Raw genomic sequence first — 24405 nt, forward strand, 5'->3', positions numbered from 1 at the left:
AAAAAACATCTATGAGATTCTGCCGAAATTCCGTGAATGAGCAGAATTAGGCACATGTGCGCTGTGATTCTGATGGATATATCTGCCAGTGGATTCCTCACCTTGTGAATATCCCCTGCGCCAGCAACATTCGGAAACTTTTGTAGCAGTCCACACCGATGGGGTCGACGACGACGTCACAGAGACACGGCTCCGCTCGCGACTCCGCTGACGTCACCGGCTCCATAAGAAGACCTCGTCGGCGTGATGACGTCAGTTCCCTTTTTTCCGTGCCGTCGAAGCCAACGGATTTCGGGAATCGTTGTGTTAGCGTCGTTGATACTTTGTGTATTTTCGTTGTTTTTCCTGTCTTCTTTGAAGATGTCGACGAAGAAGTCTGGGTTTAAGCCTTGCCGGGAGTGTGGCAAGCATATGTCCATCACTGATCCACATGAGGACTGTGCGTGGTGTTTATCCTCGGACCACGATGTGGATGGCTGTAAGATGAGCTCGAAGGCTCTGAAGGAACGGGAGGCAAAGCTCTTTATTGCCAAAATGAAGAAGGAGAAGAGAGGGAGAAGGAGATCGAGATCGAGGTCTCGATCGAAGTCGAGGTCGGCGTCGAAGTCGACTTCGGGGCATGCTTCTCGAGCTAAGAAGCACAAGAAAAAGAGAAGACACTCCTCTCGGCACCATTCAGATAAGAGCACGGCGCCGAAGCCGAAGTCACCTGCTCGGCGTCAAAGGGACTCTATTTCTCCTTCTCCTGTGCCGGGTTCGCCTGCTGGTCCTTCATCTCCGGTGGTCTCTTTGTCTCCAGCTTCGCCAGTTCCAGCCCGGACTCCGACGCCGGTTCCATCTCCGGCTCCGTCTCCGGCTCCATCTCCGGCCCCGGAGGATCTTCAAGCCCCGGGTGAGCCTGCGACGCCGTTGATTCCACCGTCGGCGCCGGTTGGCCCGAGTCCGGTGGGGCCTGGCCAGTATCCTGCCTTCCCTGGGCCAGGTCAGGATCCCTCGCATTACTTAAATGCGATGTATGGGGTATTTGCTCATGCCATGTATGCTCCTGGTGCACCTGCGGGTCCGACGGGTCCTTTGGCATGTAACTTAGGGGTGCCGCAAGTGTATCCTCAGGCCCCTTTCTATCCATTTTATCCAGCGACACCGTCTTGGAATCCTCCGAATCCGAGAACGTCGACGCCGATTCCATCCTCGCCGGCTCCGGCTCGACCTCGTTCGACGCCGATGGCTCCGCCGGATCCACGGTCGACGCCGGCACCGGTGCCGTCGGAGTCGAATACGGCGCCGACGACGCCGAGGATTCGAATTCGCTCCAGAAGGGAAACTCAGAGGATTATTGAGGAGCAGAGATACCTTCAGGAGGAAGCGAATGATGGAGAATTGGTGGAGTCGGATGAGGTTTTTGACGAGCTTAAGGAGGCTAGTGGCTTGGACCTGTGTCCTGAGTGGGAGATTACTCCGCCATCAGATGAGCCATCCAAGGACGTTGCACCCTACCATGCAGGCATAAGGAGAGCTACGGAGTTGCTTGATCTCCAACTTCCAACAACGGAGTTTAAGTCGAACATTTTGACTGAAGTGTTGCATTCTCCCACGGCGGTATCAGAGCCTTTGCTTCCCTTTAATGAGGCCATTGTGGAACCTGTGTTGGAGGTGTGGCGCAAACCTTTTTCTGCTCCTGCGGTCTCTAAGACGATCGCTAGGAGATACAGAGCGGCCCCAGGGGATCCAGAATTTTTGTCGTCTCATCCATCGCCTGAGAGCCTGGTAATTCAGGCGGCTTGTTCTGGGAAGTCTAAAGGAGCTTTTCCACAGGTCCCTGGGGACAGAGAGGCAAAAAGGCTGGACCAATCGGCAAAGAAGGTGTTTTCATCAGCCAGCATGGCCTTGAAATCGACTAATGCCACATGTCTTTTGGGACGCTATGTACACGCGCTGATGGATTCGGCTAAGAAACTGGTGCCGAAACTACCTGATGAGGATAGATCTGGTTTTAACGACATCTTGGCTGATGCGCAGGCGGCTGCGCGGCAAGTGATCCAAAGTGGACTGGACACTGCAGATTCTGTTGCAAGGATCATGGGGTGGTCTGTTGCAACTAGGAGAAGTGCTTGGTTGAGAACTTCGGAGTTCTCTCAAGATGTGCAATCAACCCTATTGGATCTACCGTTTGATGGGTCTGGCCTGTTTCGGAAAAAGGCAGATGCTGCTCTGGAAAGATTCAAAGAGAGCAAGGCAACTGCGAAATCTTTGGGACTCCAGTCTCAGTCGAGAGGGTCTTTTAAGAGGTACAGAGGTTTTGGAAGAACATCTTTTCGAACCTATAGGCAGACTCAGCAGCAGCAACAGCAGCAGCAGCAAGGTTCCTCGTCGAGAGGTTACAGAGGAAGAATCAGGGGTCGCAAACGTGGCCGTCAGCTCTCCTCCTCCTCTTCCTCTTCCTCAGCCCCTCCCACCACCGCAAAACAGCCCTAGATCCGCCATTCCGGATCATGCTGGTCCTGTGGGGGGCCGGCTTACCCATTTTCTACAAGATTGGGAATCTGTAACTACAGATCTCTGGGTTCTAGATCTTGTAGAAAATGGGTACGCCCTTCCCTTTCGGGAATTCCCTCCAAATTACCCTCCTTGCCAAGGGGCTTGCTCGGAGGACCACCGTCTTCTCCTGCAGGAGGAAGTCCTGTAGTTGTTTCAGAAAGGTGCGATAGAGGTGGTTCCAGAGCAGGAGAGGGGTCAGGGATGCTACTCCCGGTATTTCCTGATTCCGAAAAAGGACGGCAGGTTACGGCCGATATTGGACCTCAGAATCTTGAATCTTTATCTAAAACAAGAGAAGTTTGAGATGTTCACCCTTGCTCAGGTTCTTCAAGCGCTGAATCAGGAGGACTGGATGGTGTCCATCGACTTGCAGGATGCGTATTTTCACATCCCAATCCTGAAGTCGCACAGAAAGTATCTCCGTTTCACGGTAGGGTCGCAACATTATCAGTTTGCGGTCCTCCCGTTTGGTCTTACTTCTGCACCTCGGGTCTTCACGAAGGTGATGGCGGTGGTGGCAGCCCAACTCAGAAGGTCAGGGATCTCAGTTTTCCCCTATCTGGACGACTGGCTGATCAAAGCGGAGTCTCCAGAGAAGGTGCTGCATCATCTGCGGGATACAACTCAACTGTTGTACAACTTGGGTTTTTCGATAAACGTGCCCAAATCTCACCTGGTGCCCTCTCAGCGCAACCTGTTCATAGGTGTGGTACTGGACACTACTGTTTGTCGAGCATTCCCTCCTCCTCAAAGGATTCTCGACATTCAGGAAATGATTCCTTTATTTTACAACGGAGCGGTTGTTCCGGTTCTGAAGGTCCTTCGCCTGCTCGATCTGTTTGCTTCCTGCATTCTGTTGGTCAACCATGCACGCTGGCACATGAGGGCGCTCCAGTGGTGCCTCCGCAAGCAGTGGTATCAGCACAAGGGAGATCTCAGGGAGTCTGTGAGGATCTCCAGAGAAGCTGCGGCGGATCTATCTTGGTGGGGCATGGAGGGCAATCTGTCTCAAGGAAAGCCCTTTCATCTTCCTCCATCGGTGGCCACGGTGATAACGGATGCATCCACCTTAGCGTGGGGTGCTCATCTGGGGGATCTGGAGATCAAGGGTCTTTGGTCTCCAGAGGAAAGGTTGCTTCACATCAACCTTCTGGAATTGCGGGCGATACGTTTGACGCTCAAGGCCTTCCTCCCTTCCCTTCACGGTCAGTCTGTTCAGGTCCTGACGGACAACACTACCGCGATGTGGTATGTAAACAAACAGGGAGGAGTGGGGTCTCTTTGTCTCTGCAGAGAGGCTCTGCATCTCTGGTCCTGGGCTCAGGACCATCAGATTTGTCTGATGGCAAATCATCTGGCCGGGGTGCTGAACGTGAGTGCGGACATTCTCAGTCGGCAGTTCTCCGCCGACCACGAGTGGAGGCTCCATCCGGAGGTGGTTCGTCACGTCTTTCGGACGTGGGGAACTCCTCGGGTGGATCTATTTGCTACCCGCGAGAACGCGCACTGTCCGTTGTTCTGCAGTCTCCAGTATCCGATGCAGGGAGCATTGGGGGACGCGTTTCAGCTGAGTTGGGGCTCACGCTTTACGCGTTTCCTCCCATACCCTTGATTCCTCGGGTTCTGAGGAAGATTCGCCAAGACCGGGCCCAAGTCATATTGGTCGCCCCGGATTGGCCAAGAAGGGTGTGGTACACGGATCTTCTCCACCTCTCCTCGTGCCCTCCGCTCCGTCTCCCTCTGAGGGCAGACCTTCTCTCGCAGTCAGAGGGGCAGGTTCTACACCACCACCTCCAGAGCTTACACCTTCATGCCTGGAGATTGAACGGGGCAACCTGAATTCTTTCTCTCTCCCGCCGGATGTGGTGGATGTTATTTTATCGGCCAGGCGACATTCCACCAAATCTATTTATTCATATAGGTGGTCTAAATTTGTTCTCTGGTGTGGAGAGAGGTCCATTGATCCCTTGAAGGCTCGTCTGTCTAATATTCTACAGTTTGCCCTTTCTCTTGCTCAGCAAGGCTTTGCTGTGGCTACTGTGAAAGGATATTTATCGGCTCTATCGGCTTTCCTTTGTTTGCCGGATCAGCCGTCGCTGTTCAAGTCACCTATTGTTCTTCGTTTTATAAAGGGCCTTACAAACAAGTTTCCTCCTACTCCCTTTATTGTGCCTCAATGGGACTTAAACCTTGTACTAACCTATCTTATGGGTTCTCCCTTCGAGCCCTTACACAAGTGTCCCTTGAGACTGTTGTCCTTTAAGACAGTTTTCCTCATTGCAATCACCTCGGCAAGGAGGGTAAGTGAGCTTCAAGCTCTAAGTTCAAAACCCCCATTCTTGACCATTCATGCTGAACGAATGGTACTCAGGACCAGGGCTGCGTTTTTGCCTAAGGTGGTAACTCCCTTCCATTTGGGGCAGTCCATTACCCTTCCTTCTTTCTATTCTCCCCCTCACCCTTCCAAGGAGGAGAGACTTCACCGCTTGGACCCTAAGAGGGTGGTGAGCTTCTACCTGGACAGGACTAAAGACTCCAGGATTGTTGACCAGCTCTTTGTGGGCTTTGCTGGCTGCAGGAAAGGTCGAGCGGTGCACAAGCGCACCCTTTCCAGGTGGATTGTCTTGTGCATCAAGATATGCTACTCCCTAGCTGGTAAGGAGCCTCCGGAGGGTTTGAGGGCTCATTCTACCAGAGCAAAGTCTTCCACATCTGCCTTAACTAGGGGTGTTCCGGTGGAGGACATTTGTAGGGCGGCAACTTGGGCCTCCCTCCACTCCTTCGCAAAACATTATTGCTTAGACACCGAGGTGAGGAGGGACGGACACTTTGCTCGTTCCGTCCTTCAGGATTTTCCGGTATAGAAGGGTGGACACCCTCCTCCGGGAGTGGGGACTGCTGTGGGAATCTATTCACATGGTGAGGAATCCACTGGCAGATGTATCCATCAGAAGAACAAGTTACTTACCTTCGGTAACGCTTTTTCTGGTGGATACAGTATCTGCCTGTAGATTCCTCACTGACCCACCCGCCTCCCCGTTGTCCATCCTTCTATACCTGTAATTCTATTGATGGGTTTCAAATGTGTTTATCACTGTCAAAGGCATTATGTTATTTCTTGTGCTTTGTTATTTATTTTCCACACTGGGTGTGTTGATATGCATATTGTGTCTGTGTATACTGTGTATATATATTGCTGTCAGTCCGTCCGTGTGCCTCGAAGGCACGGAAAAAAGGGGCGGAACTGACGTCATCACGCCGACGAGGTCTTCTTATGGAGCCGGTGACGTAAGCGGAGTCGCGAGCAGAGCCGTGTCTCTGTGACGTCGTCGTCGACCCCATCGGCGTGGACTGCTACAAAAGTTTCCGAATGTTGCTGTTACAGGGGATATTCACAAGGTGAGGAATCCACAGGCAGATACTGTATCCACCAGAAAAAGCGTTACCGAAGGTAAGTAACTTGTTCATTTGCACCGGGAGCTCTTCCCACACTGAAAAATCAGCGCAAACGGCACCAAGCTGCAAACACCAGAGGATGCAGCATCTCAAGCTTATTTTGCTGTTACTCGAGTAGATTTTCTACTGGAGTGGCAGCTTTCTGACCGTGAACGGTCGCGACTGCTCGCAACTGCCCAGCGTTGGAGAAATCTCACCAGGTGCCTTCCTAATGGCCAAAAATCTCACTAGGGGATGCCAGATCTCACTTGCCAACTTACAGATTTCGATCAGCGGACAAGAAAAACTCTGCCACACTGCAGTTGGCGGAATTTGGCCGGAACTTTGCGTTACAAGCCTAATGTGGAGTGGACAAAATGCCGCCGATTCTGCCAGTGGAGAGGAATATATTATCCAACCCTAAAATTTAAAACACTTTTTTCTACGATACGCTGTGCGGCTACACTATAATCAACTCCACGCCACTCTGCTCTGCAACACGATAATACGCTGTATTATATTTTAGTCCACAGTACGTTACACCATCCCTCTTAACTCTTCTCCATTGTACTCCACAGTAGAAGGCTACGGCACGGTCCAACCATCCACTCTATGCCACGCGGCTGTACTACACAATACTGTACTGTATGCAACTCTATCTACAAAACTCAACTACACTGTATCTCACTTTACCCCACTCCACACTACTCAATTGCCCTGCATTCCAGTCTACAATAGTCCACTGTATGACACAACTCTGCTACAATACAATTACTGACACCTCAATAAATAATGCTAGACACTACAATCTGAAACATATTTTTATAAAAAAATAAAAACCCTTGAAATTCCATTAAAATAACACAATGGTTAGGGATAAGTTATACTTAGGAAACCTTTATTTATTCTTTCCAAAGAAACCCAACTCGAACAACTCAAACAATAGAAATTTGGAAGCTGTAGTTATAACTTAAATTTATAATTTTCGCTGAACATTCACAGTACTATAAGTCATGCATTTCCGTACACAGTGGCAAACAGTGAAATAGTGTATAAAGGAGTGACGTGCAGTGCATTGGTGAGGGGTAAACTGGAATGGCATGCAGTGGAGGGATCTAGACTGGAATATCATACAGTGGAGTGGCTTACTGTGTAGTTGCTAACAGCATAATGGTATAGACTGTAGTGTCATAGAGTGGAGTGGCACGCAGTGTAATAGCATAGAGTGGGGCACAGTGGAGTGGTGTACAGTGGAGTAGCGTACAGTGGAGTTGTATACAGTGGAGTGGTGTGCAGTGAAGTGGCTTTCAATGGGGTAGTGTAATATAGAGTATTGTAGAGTGAATTGGTGTAGATTCTAGTGGCGTACAGTGGAATAGCATATACTAGAATAGCGTATAGTAAACCTGCGTACAGTGGAGTGGTGTACAGTGCATTGGCATGCAGCATAGTGCAGTCAGTCATGTTTAGTGCAGTGGAGTGACACATATAGAAGTGACGAACAGTAGAGTGGTGTAGAGTAGAATGGCATATAGTGTATAGACACAGAATAGAGTGTCTTCCAAGGGAATAGCATAGAATGGAGTGGGATACAGTGTATTGGCATACAGTAGAGTGGTGTATGGTGGAGTAGCATTGAATGAAGTGGGATACAGTGGAATAATGTACAGTGGAGTGACGTAGAGCGCCCCGGACATCGCCACCACCATCCTAGATCATCCACATGCTCCACATCAACAAACCCAGGGGAGTCATAGCCTATGTAAACAAAAGCACACTCCACATCACCACCCACACAGACTACCTCTCGACCAACACAGAGCATCTTCACTTCCAGGTCCAGACCAACCCAAACACCACCCTCTGTGGCACCCTCGTCTACAGATCCCCCCACAGCTCGTCCACTCTTCAACAATTCCATCATCTACTTTATCACATCCCACACACTCACCTTCACAGACTACATCCTCCTCGGTGACCTCAACTTTCACCTGCACAACTCCAATGAGAAAAACACCTAGTCCCTGCAGGAGAACCTCGCCACCGTCGGGCTGAAAAAACCTCCCTAACCCACTCAGCAGGACACACGCTCAACCCCATCTTCTCCACCAGCGACAGCATCACTTTCAGCAACACCGCCGAACTCCAGTGGACCAACCACTGCTGTGCCCACTTCTCTTTCGTCAAACCCACTGTACATCACCATGCTCACTGCTTCCCCCACAGAAGTTGGAACAAGGTCACCGAAGTACAGTTCACCACCTCCCTCAGCAAAACCCCTCCACCCACATCCACAGACACCAACACCTTAGCAGGCAACCTCCACAGATGGATCTCCAACTGTGCCAAAACTCTGTCTCCCCTGAAGAAAGCCCCAACCAATCAACACTGCAAACCCTGCCAGAAAGGATCAATGCCAATACACTTAATAGTAAAGAACTGTGTGCCGTGGTAAAAGAATTTGCCAGACCCAGCACAGAGACAGCAGACATTCCCCCTCCCAAGACCTCTACAACAACCTCAGCACCTACTTCCACCACAAGATCAAGGAGATATGTGACCGCTTCAACCACAAGACCCTTCCACCCCACCCTCAGCCACTGCACCCTATGACGCCGGTCCCCAACAGATCTTGCTCAACTGGACTCCACTCACTGCGAATAACACCCTCGAGATCATGAAGAGTATCCACTCTGGAGCACCTTTGGACTCCTCCCGCACCACATTTTCAACAGAGCAGCCACCACCATCGACCCAAAACTCTGCCACCCCATCAACTGCTCCATTTACTCTGCCACCTTCCAGGAAGACTGAAAACACACAGAGATCTACCCTTTGATGAAGAAATCTCTGCCGACCCGACGGACCTCAAGAACTTCATACCCATCTCCCCTCTCCCCTTCCCTGCCAAGGTCATTGAGAAGGCCATCAATGCCCAACTTTCTGAGTTGATCGAAGCCAACAACATCCTGGACATCTCCCAATCTGGCTTCTGAAGCAACCACTGCACCGAGACAGCCCTCCTCACCACCAGAGATGACGTCTGCGCCCTCCTCGACCGAGTCGAAACTGCAGCCCTCATCCTCCTGGACCTCTCAGCCATCTTCGATACCGTCTCTCACCGCATCCTATGCACAAGACACCATGATGCCTACATTCGCAACAACCCCCTGGAATGGATCCGCACCTTCCTCACTGGCCGAACACAGAGAGTTAGACTACCTCCGTTCCTCTTGGAACCCAAAGAGAACAGATATGGAGTGCCTCATAGCTCTTGCCTGAGCCCCACTCTTTTCAATATCTACATGGCCCACTCACAGCCATCATCAGGAACCACGGACTTAACATTTTCTCCTACTCCGATGACACACTGCTGATTCTCTCCCTCACCATTGAACCCTCATCGCCAAGAACAACTTTCACAAAGGGATGAAGGCTGCCGACAACAGAATGAAGAACAGCTGCCTCAAGCTAAATTCAGAGAAGTCTGAAGTCCTCATCATTGACTACACTCCCTCCTCCTGGAATGACTCCTGGTGGCCTGCAGTGCTTGAAACTCCCCCACACCCACAAACCACGTACGGAACCTCTGCATCATCCTGGACTCTTCACTTACCATGAGCCACCAGATTAATGCCGTCTCATCATCCTGCTTCCCCACACTGCGCCTGCTCAAAAAGATTTTCATCTGGATCCCCACAGAGTTTAGTAACACGGTCACCCATGCACTCATCAGAAGCAGAATCAAATTCTGCAACAAACTCTACAACGGCATCATCCAGAAACTTCTCTAGAAACTGCAGAACATACAAAACGCCTCTGCCAGACTTATCCTCAACATCCGCCACTGCAGCCACATCACCAGCCACTGGAGAGACCACCAATGGCTTCCAGTCAACAAAAGAATCACCTTCAAGTTACTCACACATGCCTACAAAGCCCTACATGATGCGGAACCTGTGTACCTCAACCACCGAGTCGCATTCCACACACCCACCAGAGACCTCTGCGCCACCCAATTGGCTACTGTCCCACGTATCCGCAAGACCATAGTCAGAGGAAGATCCTTCTCCTACCTCGCAGCAAAGACCTGGAACACACTACCTCTTCACCTCAGGCAATCACCGTCACTGCCTCACTTCAGGAAGGACCTCAAGACATGTCTCTTTAACTGAAACGCAGCGCCCTGTCAGACCAGCAGGTACTTGCGGGTGAGTAGTCGCGCTTTACAAAACATCTGATTGATTGATTGATTGATTGATTGATTGATTGATTGATTGATTGATTGAGAGATTGATTGATTGATTGATAGAGTGAAGTGTCATACAGTGGGATAGAATAGAGCTGAGTGGCATACAGTGGAAAAGAGTATAATGGAGGCCCGTACAGTGAAGTAGCATACAGTCGAGTGGTGTACACTGAAGTAGCATACAGTGCGTTAGCATAGAGTGGTATGGTGTATATGTACAGCAGTACAGTCTAGTGGGTTATGGTTTAAGTAACATTTTGGGAGGACCGTACATTATGGCGTGCAGATTAACGCAAGGCAGTGACTAATGCTGCATTGTGTTTCTTTGGATGTACCAGGCAGGGTGAACCATGGTGGTCTTGTGTTGTCACATAAGTATTGCATTGCTCTTGCGATACTATGTGTTATGCAAGGGTAGCACATAATCATCCCCAATTTTTCTCTAGTGTTCCATTGTACTATGGCATAATGTTGTAGGTTAGCCGTATACTGTGGTACTTGGTGATGACAAGCCAATGTGTAATTGTATACTATCTCCTTATACAAATTTAAAAGGCAGGCATGATTTTTTGTGTACACTTTTGGTGTGTTGTGGCTTAGGACCTTAAATATAGGTAATATTTTTTTCATCCTTACATATTACCATTTTTGTAAAAATGGTAACAAGTGTAGATTTTTTTTATTTTCTCTACATTTTTGGGCCACTTACACAGGATTGCAGTACTTCCTAGCATGTATCATGTTTTAACTTTTTTTTTTTTAATTCTAAGTAATGCAGTAATTTATATGTATGACTGCGGTACTACGTGGATTTTTTTAACATAATTAAGTATGTAAAAAATTATAAAGACACTGTAGTACACTACACTTGTGAAATATTGCGTATTAATGTGTTTTTTCAAATCAAAGTTTTTACATATTTATTTTTTAAGGTACTGCATACTACCTAGGTACTACCTAGTTAGTACCTTAGTACTCTATAATATTTTTTTTACATTTATAGAAACTTATAATTATGTTTCCTTACCTATAACCAATTTAATTAAGTAGTAATAGGGCAGGGAAAATATGAAAACTAATACTTACCTATATTTAATGCCCTAAGCCAGAACACAGGCAAAGTCACCTTAAAACAACAATGGCTGCCTGCAATTTATGTAAATATCACTATGTACTGTGGTACTGCAGTGAAACTACCTCAAAACTACTGCAACAACAGATATCACTAAGTCTAAAATGCAAATATCTCCAAACATACTTACCCTATTTTGATGCCACCACAAAAAGGATCATCTGCACACTATAATCTTCAATCTTGCCAAATTTAAAGACCTCCGACCGAATGTTTTTAGGCTACGTGCACCACAAAAAGTCTATGTAAAATACATTGAGGTCCAAAAGGGTTTTGGGACTCCCCTTTTAACTTTGCACCCCTATGACTAATTTCTACAAAACTTGTTATCGTCCTCCAGTGTACAACGAGCAATAGTTCTGGAACGTTTTGTGGAGATTCGACATAGGGGCACAAATGTATTACGGGGCAAACATCTGAGGAATTCCTATACCTGACTATCCTTACTATATATATTTATTCACTGAAAAAACAAACGTTAAAGTGATGATATAGTGAGGAATTGTAATAATAGCTTATCAAGGATGTCATTTCAGATGTTGCAGTGATGTTATTAATGATGTCATAGAACATATGAGTGATGTAATATGTGAGGTAATTCGCAATGCATGGCAAGGCACAAGTTATAGTCACATATAGTTACTTTAGGGCATGAGTTCTATATGAAAAATGACGTTAGAAAAGGGAGAAGAAAACCAGAAATGGGTTGGATGGAGATGGATGTGGCCAGGGGAGCAGGAAACTCAAATGATAGCTAGGCAGGAGCAGGCGGAGTAAACAAAAAGAATTGTATGCATGCGCAATGTGGACTGACGCTTGTGCTATTTTTTAGGTCTCGCCTACGCAGCACGCATGCGCTGCCTAGGAGACCTTTAGCCGTCGGTCAGCTCTTTTTCGAAGCACATACTTGTGCTTGTGGCGGCATACACCTTGCGGGAGTGAGCAGGAGCGGGCCACAAGCACGAGTATGGCTTCGAAAAAGAGCAGACTGCGCGCGCATGCACGCACACACGCACGCACCACTCTCGGGCCAGCAAACACATGCGCGTGCCTCTCTCCTCGCCCACTCACTCGCTCCGCCCTCTCCGTCTCCTTTTTGCCTCTCCATTAATGCACCAGTCCCATCCCCCAATACCTGTCTTCCCGTTCTCTCTCCTCTCAAGCAAAACTTTCTTTCACTTCCCATAGTTTCACTACCCCTCTCCATTTTTGACCCCATCACCTCTCGGGCCCTCTGTCTAAATCTGGCCTCCGAAGCTCTTACTTTTCTGTCCACCCTCTTCCTCTCTGTCTCTCCCCATACGCCTCTCGCTCCTGCCTTTTTGCCATTCTGTTTCTCACCCGACTCTTCTGTCTTCCTTCTTTCTGTGTGTACTACCAACTCATCTTCCTGAGGGTAGCTTACCCTTACAAAGATGGCACATCAGATAACAGCACACCTGGAGAATGCCCCTCAAAACATGTCCGTTAAGAAAAACTCTGCGCTCGGAAGACTGGTGGCGTTAAACACCTGAGCCCTCAGCTCTCGAGGTTAAGTGTTGCTACATTTGATAGATACAACAGAGCCATCACCCTTGTCTCCTGCATGGTTTTCAGAGGAAGGCAGCTTGCCTGCTTCAGCAGGTGTAACATAAAATTAACGTGTAGGGTTAGTTCAAGTAAATCCAAACAGAGTGAGCAATGCACATTGAATGATAATATTGCCGGAAACTGTGCTACATTGGAATCTTATCTTAAGAGGCTGTTTTTGGTCCAGTTCATTACCTTTATTATTGCTGGAACATACGCTACAAGACTGACTTAGTTTAATCTTCCCCACTTAAGGGCTGCCACATTTTACAGAGGAAAATACCAACAATTTGTTCATGTTTTAAGATCCTGTAAGGATTAGACATTATACCTAAATACAAATGTAAGTAAAACCCTCTGTATTTTTAATGTCTCTACTGTATGTTTAATTATCGGCTAGGTGATTTCAAACTGGATTTGCTCTGTTAAATATGCACTGATAAGGGGAAAGTTTTGGTGATTTCTTTCACTGTTTTTACCGTCCTGGGCATGAAATACTGTTCACTCCATTAAAAACAACGGTCACGTGGCAACAATACATACACACGAATACTTTGCAGAGACCTTTGGGGAAAACAAGTATTGGCAAAGCCCATAAGTCTCCCCTTTGACACGTATTGGCTTTGGAAGTAGTTTTAACCATTCAGAACAGCATCCCCAATAATGAGCTGCATGGCTAAAGACTTTTTTAACAAAAAGGTTTTTGACATGGCTGATGCGTCCTTTTGTAAGCTTGTGCACCATCCGTGTGCATGCTAACAACCATTCCTTATTAAACAGGTTAGCTTCATGGGTATTACGCAAAAAGGCGAACAACTAGCCTTCCGGCCAAGCAACAGTTCCATTTTTACCTGTAGGGCTGTAGCTGAAAGCGTGTATCATTTTGTAATATTAGTTAGTATAGATGATACAAACAGCTTCCATTAAAGCTTCTGCTATCATGCACCCCTCTTGTTTAGCTGTGTTGCAATTGGGAGGAGGCCTGCAGGGTTCAGGTGCAAGCTGTGGGCCCACCTGCTTCTTGTGTTGTGAACCACACCCCTGTAATCCTGACATCCGTGTGGGTCTTCTTTGGGGTCCTTAACAGATCTACAACGCTGGAGGTGTGGATTTGCATGCTTCAAGCACTGTAAGCCGTTGCATCATTAAATGAAGTTGCCGCGCCCGTTATATTGCAGTGGGTGAGGTTCTAATCTAAAGTAAAGAGTGTAAGGATGGTGAAACCAAACTTAACGTTTCCATTAAGTTAAAATCTGTATTTGTTGTGTTGCTCTCTATGTGTGACCTACTGTTGGACCTACGTCCTAGGGGTAGCTTGGCTCAGGTCAACAGGCTTATACCTCCCTCTGGCTTCTCATGCTTGCATCCTACCCAGCTTGCAATCTGGCGCAGCCTCACCCAAAAAGGACGCTACACTGATTAAATGAGAAGCTTTATTAAAAGAACAAAACTATCATTTCTCTTCCTTGTTATGCTCCGATTTCAATTTCCCATTACTCTGGTAACATTTCAGTACATTTTCAAATTAACATTCCCCAATATCCTGAGGCATAACTGGTCAGTACAGTTCAGGTTTAACTTTTCACCAAAACAGCTTACATTTAGCACCCTGTTACATTTCAAGATAGCATTTCCGGGAACTACCGGGACAACCTTGGGCCAGGGGTCCTACTTCTAGTCTGGCACCTCTCCCCCCTTCTACGTGGGTTCCCCAGGACTCCTGGTTAATAGAAAGATAACTAATCCCTGGTAGGCTGGGCCCTTAGTTGATCATTTTTCCCCGCTTAGATCCTGAATGCACTCAGTCACGGCGCCTTGGAAAAGCTGTTGGCGATCAAAGGGGCTTCTTCCACCTAGGAACTAGACAGTATGGTTGTCCCCTGAATTCCCTCCACCCCCTCTTTACTGTTCTCTCGAGCGCCTTCTAGGCCGGTTCTCCAAGGACCCTCTCCTATTTCCAGCGATCACAAACCTTTCCACCCCTTCCCCCCCGTAGCGACACCCCGCTTACTGTTCCCTTGTGGTTTTCCTCGCCCACAACGTTGCGTGTCAAACTTCGGCTCTTTAGACACGGAGCCAGGAAGAGGGGGGAGTGTCACGGGAAAGGTCCTCACATGGGGCAGATGAAAAAGGTGGGGGGGGGGGAAGGTCCCACTCGGAACCTCTCTCACCAGTCACGGACCCGATAATTCGTTCCTTCGAGGTCACCTCCCACTGCCTCTCGCTGACGAGGGGGCGCTTACTCCGCCTCCGGAGGCCGGGCCTCTTGCTCACCGGTCCTCCGACAGGAAGTCTACCTCCTCAGCCGTCCCTCTGCTCCCGCTGCACCAACCTGAGGAAGCGCGTCCCGCCTGTGCGCAGCCTCCGTTCTCACACCACAGCCTGGGGGGCGGCGCTCGGGTCCCCGATCAGGTGACTTGGCTGGCACTTCCTGACAGGGGGTTTCTTCGCTGTCAGTCGCGTCGCTCCTCCTGCCCTAATCGACCCCGGCGCCGTCGCTCCTCATCAGGCCATTCCTCACTCCAAATTACCACCGAGGTTCACCAGGCCAACTCTTAATCTGGTAAGAGGGCAGCTCCCCGATTTCGTAGGCAGAGCTCTCGGATGGAGGGGAGGTTGACGATACAGGGGGGGGAGGGGGTTCTGTCTCCACTTTACACCGCGGCTGAAGTTGACGTTACTCTCATGGCCTGGGCACCCGCAGCTTTCCCCTTCTTCAGGGAGATGGTAATTCTGGCAACCACAGTATTAGAAGTGGGTGGCCCTCGGCCAGAGCGAAGGGTTCAGGGTTTCACTCCTCCTTAAGTCCTTCACAGATGTTGGGGTAACTGGAATCACTGGCAGCGCCCAGGGACCGGTCAACAGGTTGGGGGTATTATCACTGGCCAGGGAACGCTGCAGGCCCGGAGACCTGTCCCTCCTCGACTAGTGCAACCACCTCCCCACTCAGGTGCCTTACTCCTGGCAACTGGCTGCTCTGCTCTAACCTAAAATGGCCGCCCTCCTGTCACCTCTATTTATCACCTTGGACCTGACTTGCCAGAGAGGTCCAGAAGGTTCTGGAATCTCCCATAGCAGTCATGGTCCAGGTGCTGAGGTGACAGTTGGAGCCACCATTTTATGAATATCACCTTCCTCATCTATTCTCCTCAGAGGAGCACCTTGCGCCTTTCCCTCATGTGGTGAAGATAAGGCGCCCAGAACCTCTACACCAGCACCCAAAAAGTTTAGTAGACAGAAAAAAATGAGAAGGGGACAAGGGATAAAAATAATAAAATGAGGAGGGAACTGCCAAAGGGCTGACAGGTCTAACACGCGTCCCCCCCAGCTGAAAGTGGGGAGAGCTACCCAACCCCTTGGGAGTCCTCTTCACTAAGGCGGAAATACCTGGAGAGACCGTCAGCATTGGCGTGGTCCACTCCTGGGCGATGTTCCACCCTAAAGTCCATCCCCTGTAGGGAAATGGACCACCTCAACAGCTTGGGATTCTCGCCCCTCATTTGCATTAGCCACCTGAGGGGCCGGTGGTCGGTCTGAACCAGGAAGTGCGAGCCAAACAGGTATGGCCGCAGCTTCTTCAGAGCCCACACCACCGCAAAAGCTTCCCTCTCAATTGCACTCCACCTCTGTTCCCGGGGGAGTAGTCTCCTAGATAGGAAAACCACCGGTTGGTCTAGACCCTCATCATTGAGTTGCGACAGCACTGCCCCAATACCGTGCTCCGACGCATCTGTCTGGACGATGAACTCCTTAGCGAAGTCAGGGGCCCTGAGAACAGGTGCCGCACACATGGCCTTTTTCAAGGTGTCAAAAGCTTGTTGACATCCCTCGGTCCAGATCACCCGTCGAGGGTGCTTTTTGGAGGTGAGCTCAGTCAAGGGGGCTACGATGGTACCGTATCCCTTGACAAAGCGTCGGTAGTAACCAGTGAGGCCCAAGAAGGCCCGAACCTCTGTCTGTGTCTTGGGGGGTTCCCAGGCCATGATGGTTTCGATCTTGGCCTGGAGGGGTTGCACCTTGCCCCGACCCACCAAGTGACCGAGGTACACTACCGACCCCTGCCCGATCTGGCACTTACTGGCCTTGATCGTCAGACCTGCCTGCTGCAAAGCCTGAAGAACGGCCTGAAGGTGACTCAGATGGTCCTCCCAGCTGCGGCTGAAGACAGCAATGTCATCCAGGTACGCAACTGAAAAGGCTTCCATTCCAGAGAGGACCTGGTTCACCAATCGCTGGAACGTAGCAGGGGCGTTCTTGAGCCCGAAGGGCATCACACAGAACTGGTAGTGACCCTCGGGTGTGGAGAAGGCTGACCTTTCCTTGGCTCCATCCGTTAGGGAAATCTGCCAGTACCCCGATGTGAGGTCAAAGGTACTGAGATATTGGGCAGCTCCCAACCGGTCAATGAGCTCATCCGCTCTCGGGATAGGATGAGCATCTGTCTTTGTCACTGAATTCAGTCCTCTGTAATCCACACAGAACCGGAGTTCTGGGGTAGTGCCCGGTGGGGCAGCTTTGGGTACCAGTACCACCGGACTGGACCAAGGACTTCCTGAAGGCTCAATTACTCCTAGCTCTAGCATCTTGGTAACTTCCTCATGGATGCTAGCCTTCACCTTATCCGACAGTCGGTAGGACTTGGACTTCACAGGTGGGCTGTCCCCTGTGTCCACATCATGGGTACACAGATGAGTGCTTCCCGGAATAAGGGAGAACAAGGAAGCAAACTGCTCCAGTACCTGGCGACAGTCCTTCCGTTGTTCAGGAGTTAGTGACGGTGAAAGGATCACTCCCTCCATCGATCCATCCTTCTCTTGGGACGCAAACAGATCGGGAAGAGGTTCACTTTCCTCTTCCTCTGACCCATCAGTCACCATCATTAACGTGACCTCGGGTCTCTCTTGGTGAGGCTTGAGGCGGTTGACATGGAGCACCCGATGGGGCTGCCTGGGGGTCTTAAGATCTACCACGTAGGTAACTTTGCCCTTTTTCTCAACCACCTCAAAGGGACCTGACCAGCGATCCTGGAGGGCGCTAAGCTCTCCAGGTTCCATCACCCACACCTTCTGGCCAGGCTCCAGCTCCACCGGGTGAGCGTTTCGGTCATACCATTCCTTCATGACCGTTTGGCTGGCTTCTAGGTTTTCAGAAGCTTGCTTCCACAACCTAGCCATTTGGCTATGAAAGGCCAGCATGTAGCTCACCACATCCGGGGGAAGTTTTCTGGGAGTCTTTTCCCATCCATCCTTCACCAGGCTGAGGGGTCCACGCACAGGGTGCCCGTACAACAACTCGAAGGGGCTGAAGCCCACTCCCTTCTGTGGTACCTCCCTGTACGAAAACAGCAAACAAGGTAGGAGGACGTCCCATTTCCTCCGCAGGCTCTCGGGCAGACTCCGGATCATGCCCTTTAAGGTTTTGTTAAACCTTTCCACCAGACCATTAGTCTGGGGGTGATAAGGAGTGGAGAACCGGTAGGTAACTCCACACTCTTTCCACATAGCCCGCATGTATGCCGACATGAAGTTGGTACCTCTGTCCGACACCACTTCCTTGGGGAATCCCATCCGGGTAAAAATTCCCATAAGGGCCCGTGCCACCGCAGGTGCAGTAATGGTCCTCAGAGGGATAGCCTCTGGGTACCGTGTGGCATGATCCACCAGAACCAGGATAAACCTGTGACCGGCTGACGTTGGTGGATCCAATGGCCCGACAATGTCGATGCCCACCCTTTCAAAGGGGGTACAAACGACAGGCAGTGGTTCCAGGGGAGCCTTCAGCTTCACCCCTGTTTTCCCACTAGCTTGGCAGGTTACACACGTCCTACAAAAAAGTATCGGACGTAATCCTCATCTGAGGCCAGTAAAAATGAGGGACAAGTCGAGCAAAGGTCTTGTCTTGTCCCAAGTGTCCTGCCAAGGGTATTTCGTGAGCCAGTCCTAATAGGAAGGCTCGGTAACGCTGGGGAACTACCAAGGCCCGGGATGAACCATGCACCGGAGTCTTGGGTTCGCTATACAGGAGTCCATCTTCCCAGTATATGTGGAAGTTCCCCGAATCGTTACCCGCTGCCTGGGCTTCGGCCTGCCGCCGTAAACCCTCAAGGGTAGGGCACTCCTTCTGGGCCCGACAAAACTCTTCCCTAGTAGGTCCTCCCTCCACCTGCCAGTCTGCAGGGGTAGGCAAGCCCTCCAGGGACGTTACATCCCCCTCCGTAGACTCCGGGACCACCTTAGTTGCCCCATCCACCTTTGGAGGGTCAGATGCCGGGGCAGGCTTTCCCCGTCCCCGTCTACCCTTTCCAGCAGCTGGTTGGGCCTTTGTCCCAGGCTCCAACCTCTGTGAATCCCCTCTTCGAGTGGTCACGGACCGAGTGTGGGCACACGTCCACTCAGGGGTCCCCAACATTTCCATGTGGGCCCTGAACTCAACCTCCTTCCACGCCGAGTGTTCAAGGTCATTTCCCAACAGGCAGTCGACCGGCATGGCAGGGCTGATCGCAACTCGTAGAGGACCCGCAACCCCTCCCCACTCAAAGGGAACCTGGGCCACCGGATAGTGACCCTCTCGGTTGTCAGCCATCACAACCGGGTGGACTACATTGGGGACCACCTGCTCTGGGGACACCAGCTGACTCCTTACCATAGTCATGCTGGCTCCTGTGTCCCTCAGAGCCTCCACCCTCTGGGCATTGATGGTGACCCATTGCCTGTACTTAGTAGTATTCGAGGGCATCTGGGTCTTAGGAACCATCTCACAATCCCCTAAGGACACTAAGGTTAGCCCTGCCCACTCACCTCCCTTATCTAGGGGCATCTCCTCCCCGAGCACTACACTCGCCACCCCAGGGGTCTTTCCTCCAATGGGAGGGTGTGGTCTCTTGGGACACTTGGCATCCCCCTTATAGTGCCCAACCTCACCACACTCGTAACATCGGACAACCCTAGGCTGCTGACCACGGTCAGGATAAGGGGGTTTGTGGGGAACAACCTTAGGAGGGAATCCTACTCCCTTCCCTGGTGAACTCTTTTGGGGGCCTTTAGAGAACTCCCTCTTTTTGTCTTCCCCCCCTTTCTTCTGGGGGGCGCCCTGTCCAGCCCCTTGGAAATTCCCTCCAGTCCCTTTTGAGGATACCCGGGTACTGGCCCAGATATCTGCCTCCTCTGCAAGCTTCCTGGGATTAGTGAGCTTGCTGTCTACTAGGTGCTGACGCAGCTCTGGAAAACTTTTCTCGAGGAGATGCTCCTTTAGGATTAAATTGTACAGTCCCTCATAGTCCTTGACTTCACTACCCTGCACCCAGCCCTCTAAGGCTTTCCGGGCATAGTCCAAGAAGTCCACCCAATTCTGAGTGGACAACTTCTGACTACCCCGAAACCTCTGCCTGAATTTTTCAGGGGTCAATCCAAATTTCCTTACTAGGGCTACCTTCATAACAGGGTACCGGGTCTGGTCTGGCTGTTCTAGCGCTAACACGGCATCCCTCCCCACTGGAGGCATATACCTATACAGGCCACCCCCCCACTGGGCTTCGGGGACCCCATGGGCTCTTAGAGAGACCTCATAGGCAGCCAGCCATTTTACAATATCATCCCATATACCATAGCTAGCAACCACATCTTTGGGCAGGTAGGGCCTGGACTCTCTTGGGACTTCTCTCGGTATGCTGCCACCATTAGGACTGCTGGGGGTTCCAAGTTGAAGGGCTTTGAGCTCTAACTCTTTTAAGTGAAGCTCGTGGAGGAACCTCCTCTCCTCCCTCTCCTTTTCCAACCGGGCCAGATCCATTCTAAGCTGTCTCTCTTCCCTCCGATCAACTAGGTCAGCAGAGGACAGGCTCCCCCCTGAGGCGCTACTTCCCACCCTTGATGGGGCCCTGGACCCAACGTCCATATTACCGCTCCCAGGGGGAAGAAGGACTTCCGGTTCTTCTAGGAGATCTAATCCTGGTTCTTCTTCCCGTTTCCCGCTAGGGTGGGCCATAACCCAGGCTCTTAAGCTTGCCTGGAGCTCTGTCTTCTTCGCCCCCTGCTTAAAGAATACCTCCCGTCCCTGGCAGAACTCCTTCAATTGGGCCACTGTATACTCCTCCAGCCTACCCAATTCGAATTCCATCCTGCCAGATGGGACCCCAACACAGTTAACAATAACTTTTCTCAAGAAAGGGAATATACACAGAACAATTTCAAAAATCCTCCAATTAGAAAACAATCTGGAGAAAACTCCAGTCAAAACAATACAGTGTAGGTGGTGATGCGCGCAAAACTGCTACCAAGCGGATGCAAGCACTGAATAACGATCCCACCGCTGAGCACCAATCGGTTGGACCTACGTCCTAGGGGTAGCTTGGCTCAGGTCAACAGGCTTATACCTCCCTCTGGCTTCTCATGCTTGCATCCTACCCAGCTTGCAATCTGGCGCAGCCTCACCCAAAAAGGACGCTACACTGATTAAATGAGAAGCTTTATTAAAAGAACAAAACTATCATTTCTCTTCCTTGTTATGCTCCGATTTCAATTCCCCATTACTCTGGTAACATTTCAGTACATTTTCAAATTAACATTCCCCAATATCCTGAGGCATAACTGGTCAGTACAGTTCAGGTTTAACTTTTCACCAAAACAGCTTACATTTAGCACCCTGTTACATTTCAAGATAGCATTTCCGGGAACTACCGGGACAACCTTGGGCCAGGGGTCCTACTTCTAGTCTGGCACCTCTCCCCCCTTCTACGTGGGTTCCCCAGGACTCCTGGTTAATAGAAAGATAACTAATCCCTGGTAGGCTGGGCCCTTAGTTGATCATTTTTCCCCGCTTAGATCCTGAATGCACTCAGTCACGGCGCCTTGGAAAAGCTGTTGGCGATCAAAGGGGCTTCTTCCACCTAGGAACTAGACAGTATGGTTGTCCCCTGAATTCCCTCCACCCCCTCTTTACTGTTCTCTCGAGCGCCTTCTAGGCCGGTTCTCCAAGGACCCTCTCCTATTTCCAGCGATCACAAACCTTTCCACCCCTTCCCCCCCGTAGCGACACCCCGCTTACTGTTCCCTTGTGGTTTTCCTCGCCCACAACGTTGCGTGTCAAACTTCGGCTCTTTAGACACGGAGCCAGGAAGAGGGGGGAGTGTCACGGGAAAGGTCCTCACATGGGGCAGATGAAAAAGGTGGGGGGGGGAAGGTCCCACTCGGAACCTCTCTCACCAGTCACGGACCCGATAATTCGTTCCTTCGAGGTCACCTCCCACTGCCTCTCGCTGACGAGGGGGCGCTTACTCCGCCTCCGGAGGCCGGGCCTCTTGCTCACCGGTCCTCCGACAGGAAGTCTACCTCCTCAGCCGTCCCTCTGCTCCCGCTGCACCAACCTGAGGAAGCGCGTCCCGCCTGTGCGCAGCCTCCGTTCTCACACCACAGCCTGGGGGGCGGCGCTCGGGTCCCCGATCAGGTGACTTGGCTGGCACTTCCTGACAGGGGGTTTCTTCGCTGTCAGTCGCGTCGCTCCTCCTGCCCTAATCGACCCCGGCGCCGTCGCTCCTCATCAGGCCATTCCTCACTCCAAATTACCACCGAGGTTCACCAGGCCAACTCTTAATCTGGTAAGAGGGCAGCTCCCCGATTTCGTAGGCAGAGCTCTCGGATGGAGGGGAGGTTGACGATACAGGGGGGGGAGGGGGTTCTGTCTCCACTTTACACCGCGGCTGAAGTTGACGTTACTCTCATGGCCTGGGCACCCGCAGCTTTCCCCTTCTTCAGGGAGATGGTAATTCTGGCAACCACAGTATTAGAAGTGGGTGGCCCTCGGCCAGAGCGAAGGGTTCAGGGTTTCACTCCTCCTTAAGTGCTTCACAGATGTTGGGGTAACTGGAATCACTGGCAGCGCCCAGGGACCGGTCAACAGGTTGGGGGTATTATCACTGGCCAGGGAACGCTGCAGGCCCGGAGACCTGTCCCTCCTCGACTAGTGCAACCACCTCCCCACTCAGGTGCCTTACTCCTGGCAACTGGCTGCTCTGCTCTAACCTAAAATGGCCGCCCTCCTGTCACCTCTATTTATCACCTTGGACCTGACTTGCCAGAGAGGTCCAGAAGGTTCTGGAATCTCCCATAGCAGTCATGGTCCAGGTGCTGAGGTGACAGTTGGAGCCACCATTTTGTGAATATCACCTTCCTCATCTATTCTCCTCAGAGGAGCACCTTGCGCCTTTCCCTCATGTGGTGAAGATAAGGCGCCCAGAACCTCTACACCAGCACCCAAAAAGTTTAGTAGACAGAAAAAAATGAGAAGGGGACAAGGGATAAAAATAATAAAATGAGGAGGGAACTGCCAAAGGGCTGACAGGTCTAACACCTACTAACTGTATTTCTGATATTGCTATCTGTATGTGCCCTGCTGCTGTGTGTATTTGTTGTGTTGCTCTCTGTGTGTGACCTGCTGATAACTGTATTTGTGATATTGATATCTGTATATGCCCTGCTACTGTCTGTATTTGTTGTGTTGCAATTTGTATGCATATGCAGCAGGCTCTAAACAATGGTAATGTGTTAACACTTAAATAAAACCTCTAAGTACAGGCATGGATATCTCTTTATTAATCTCTTATAAGGTCCCAAAGGCGAGACCAATTGGCTATGCCAATGCTTGTTTTGTATGCCAAAATGCATCCTTTTTTGGTGCAAGGTGCTGAGGATGCATTACATGCAATTACGGTATAATTTAGCATAATTTTCAGGTAATTTCACCTAATTATGTGAAAGAAAATTATGTAAATTCTGTACACCAACATTTATTTTCTTTACAAGTGGAATGTTCAAAGGTCCAGCTTCAATAAACATTGTATCTTGATGCAAATTATGTTCTCATTTCTGTGAAAGGAGGAAAATTGATTCTGCGATCTGGCTGAACTCAGTGCCATAGCTAGACCTATAGCCACCCGGGGTGGACTCTAAGTTTGACACTCGGTGCAGGTAAGAGCAGGGGAAGGGGGTGACAGCCGATTTGCTCCGGGGGTTGGAGTCTGGCGGCCGATGGACGCCTTGCTCTCTGGGGGTGAGGGATGGTGGTAGTGGACAGACACGACTGGCTCACCTCAGCCACCCCCAAAAACTGTGCCGCCTAAGGTGGACCGCCCCCACACTCCGCACCTTCTAGCTTCGCCACTGGTTGAACAGTTTCAATGACTTGTGGCCTTTTCAAATGTATGGTGCCATCCACGTCCCTTTCGAACAGTGGTTTTAACCTGAAATGTAAAGAGAACTTAGAAAAGGGAGTCTGCATGTTGTTTCGGAAACACTCCAGCGTTTTCGCAGAGCCCACTCTTTATTTTTGCGGTGGTACCATTTTCATAGATGATCTGCAAGATTTGGGGTCCAATAGAAGCAGGTGTTGGTCAGAGCACAAACGACCAGCTAGGCCTAGACCTTATTACGGCACTCAAACTAGGCCTTGATTGTCCACAGCAAAGGTTTTATTAACTGTACTTCTACAG

This window comes from Triturus cristatus, chromosome 3_2, assembly GCF_964204655.1.
Source record: "Triturus cristatus chromosome 3_2, aTriCri1.1, whole genome shotgun sequence".
Lineage (NCBI taxonomy): Eukaryota > Metazoa > Chordata > Amphibia > Caudata > Salamandridae > Triturus > Triturus cristatus.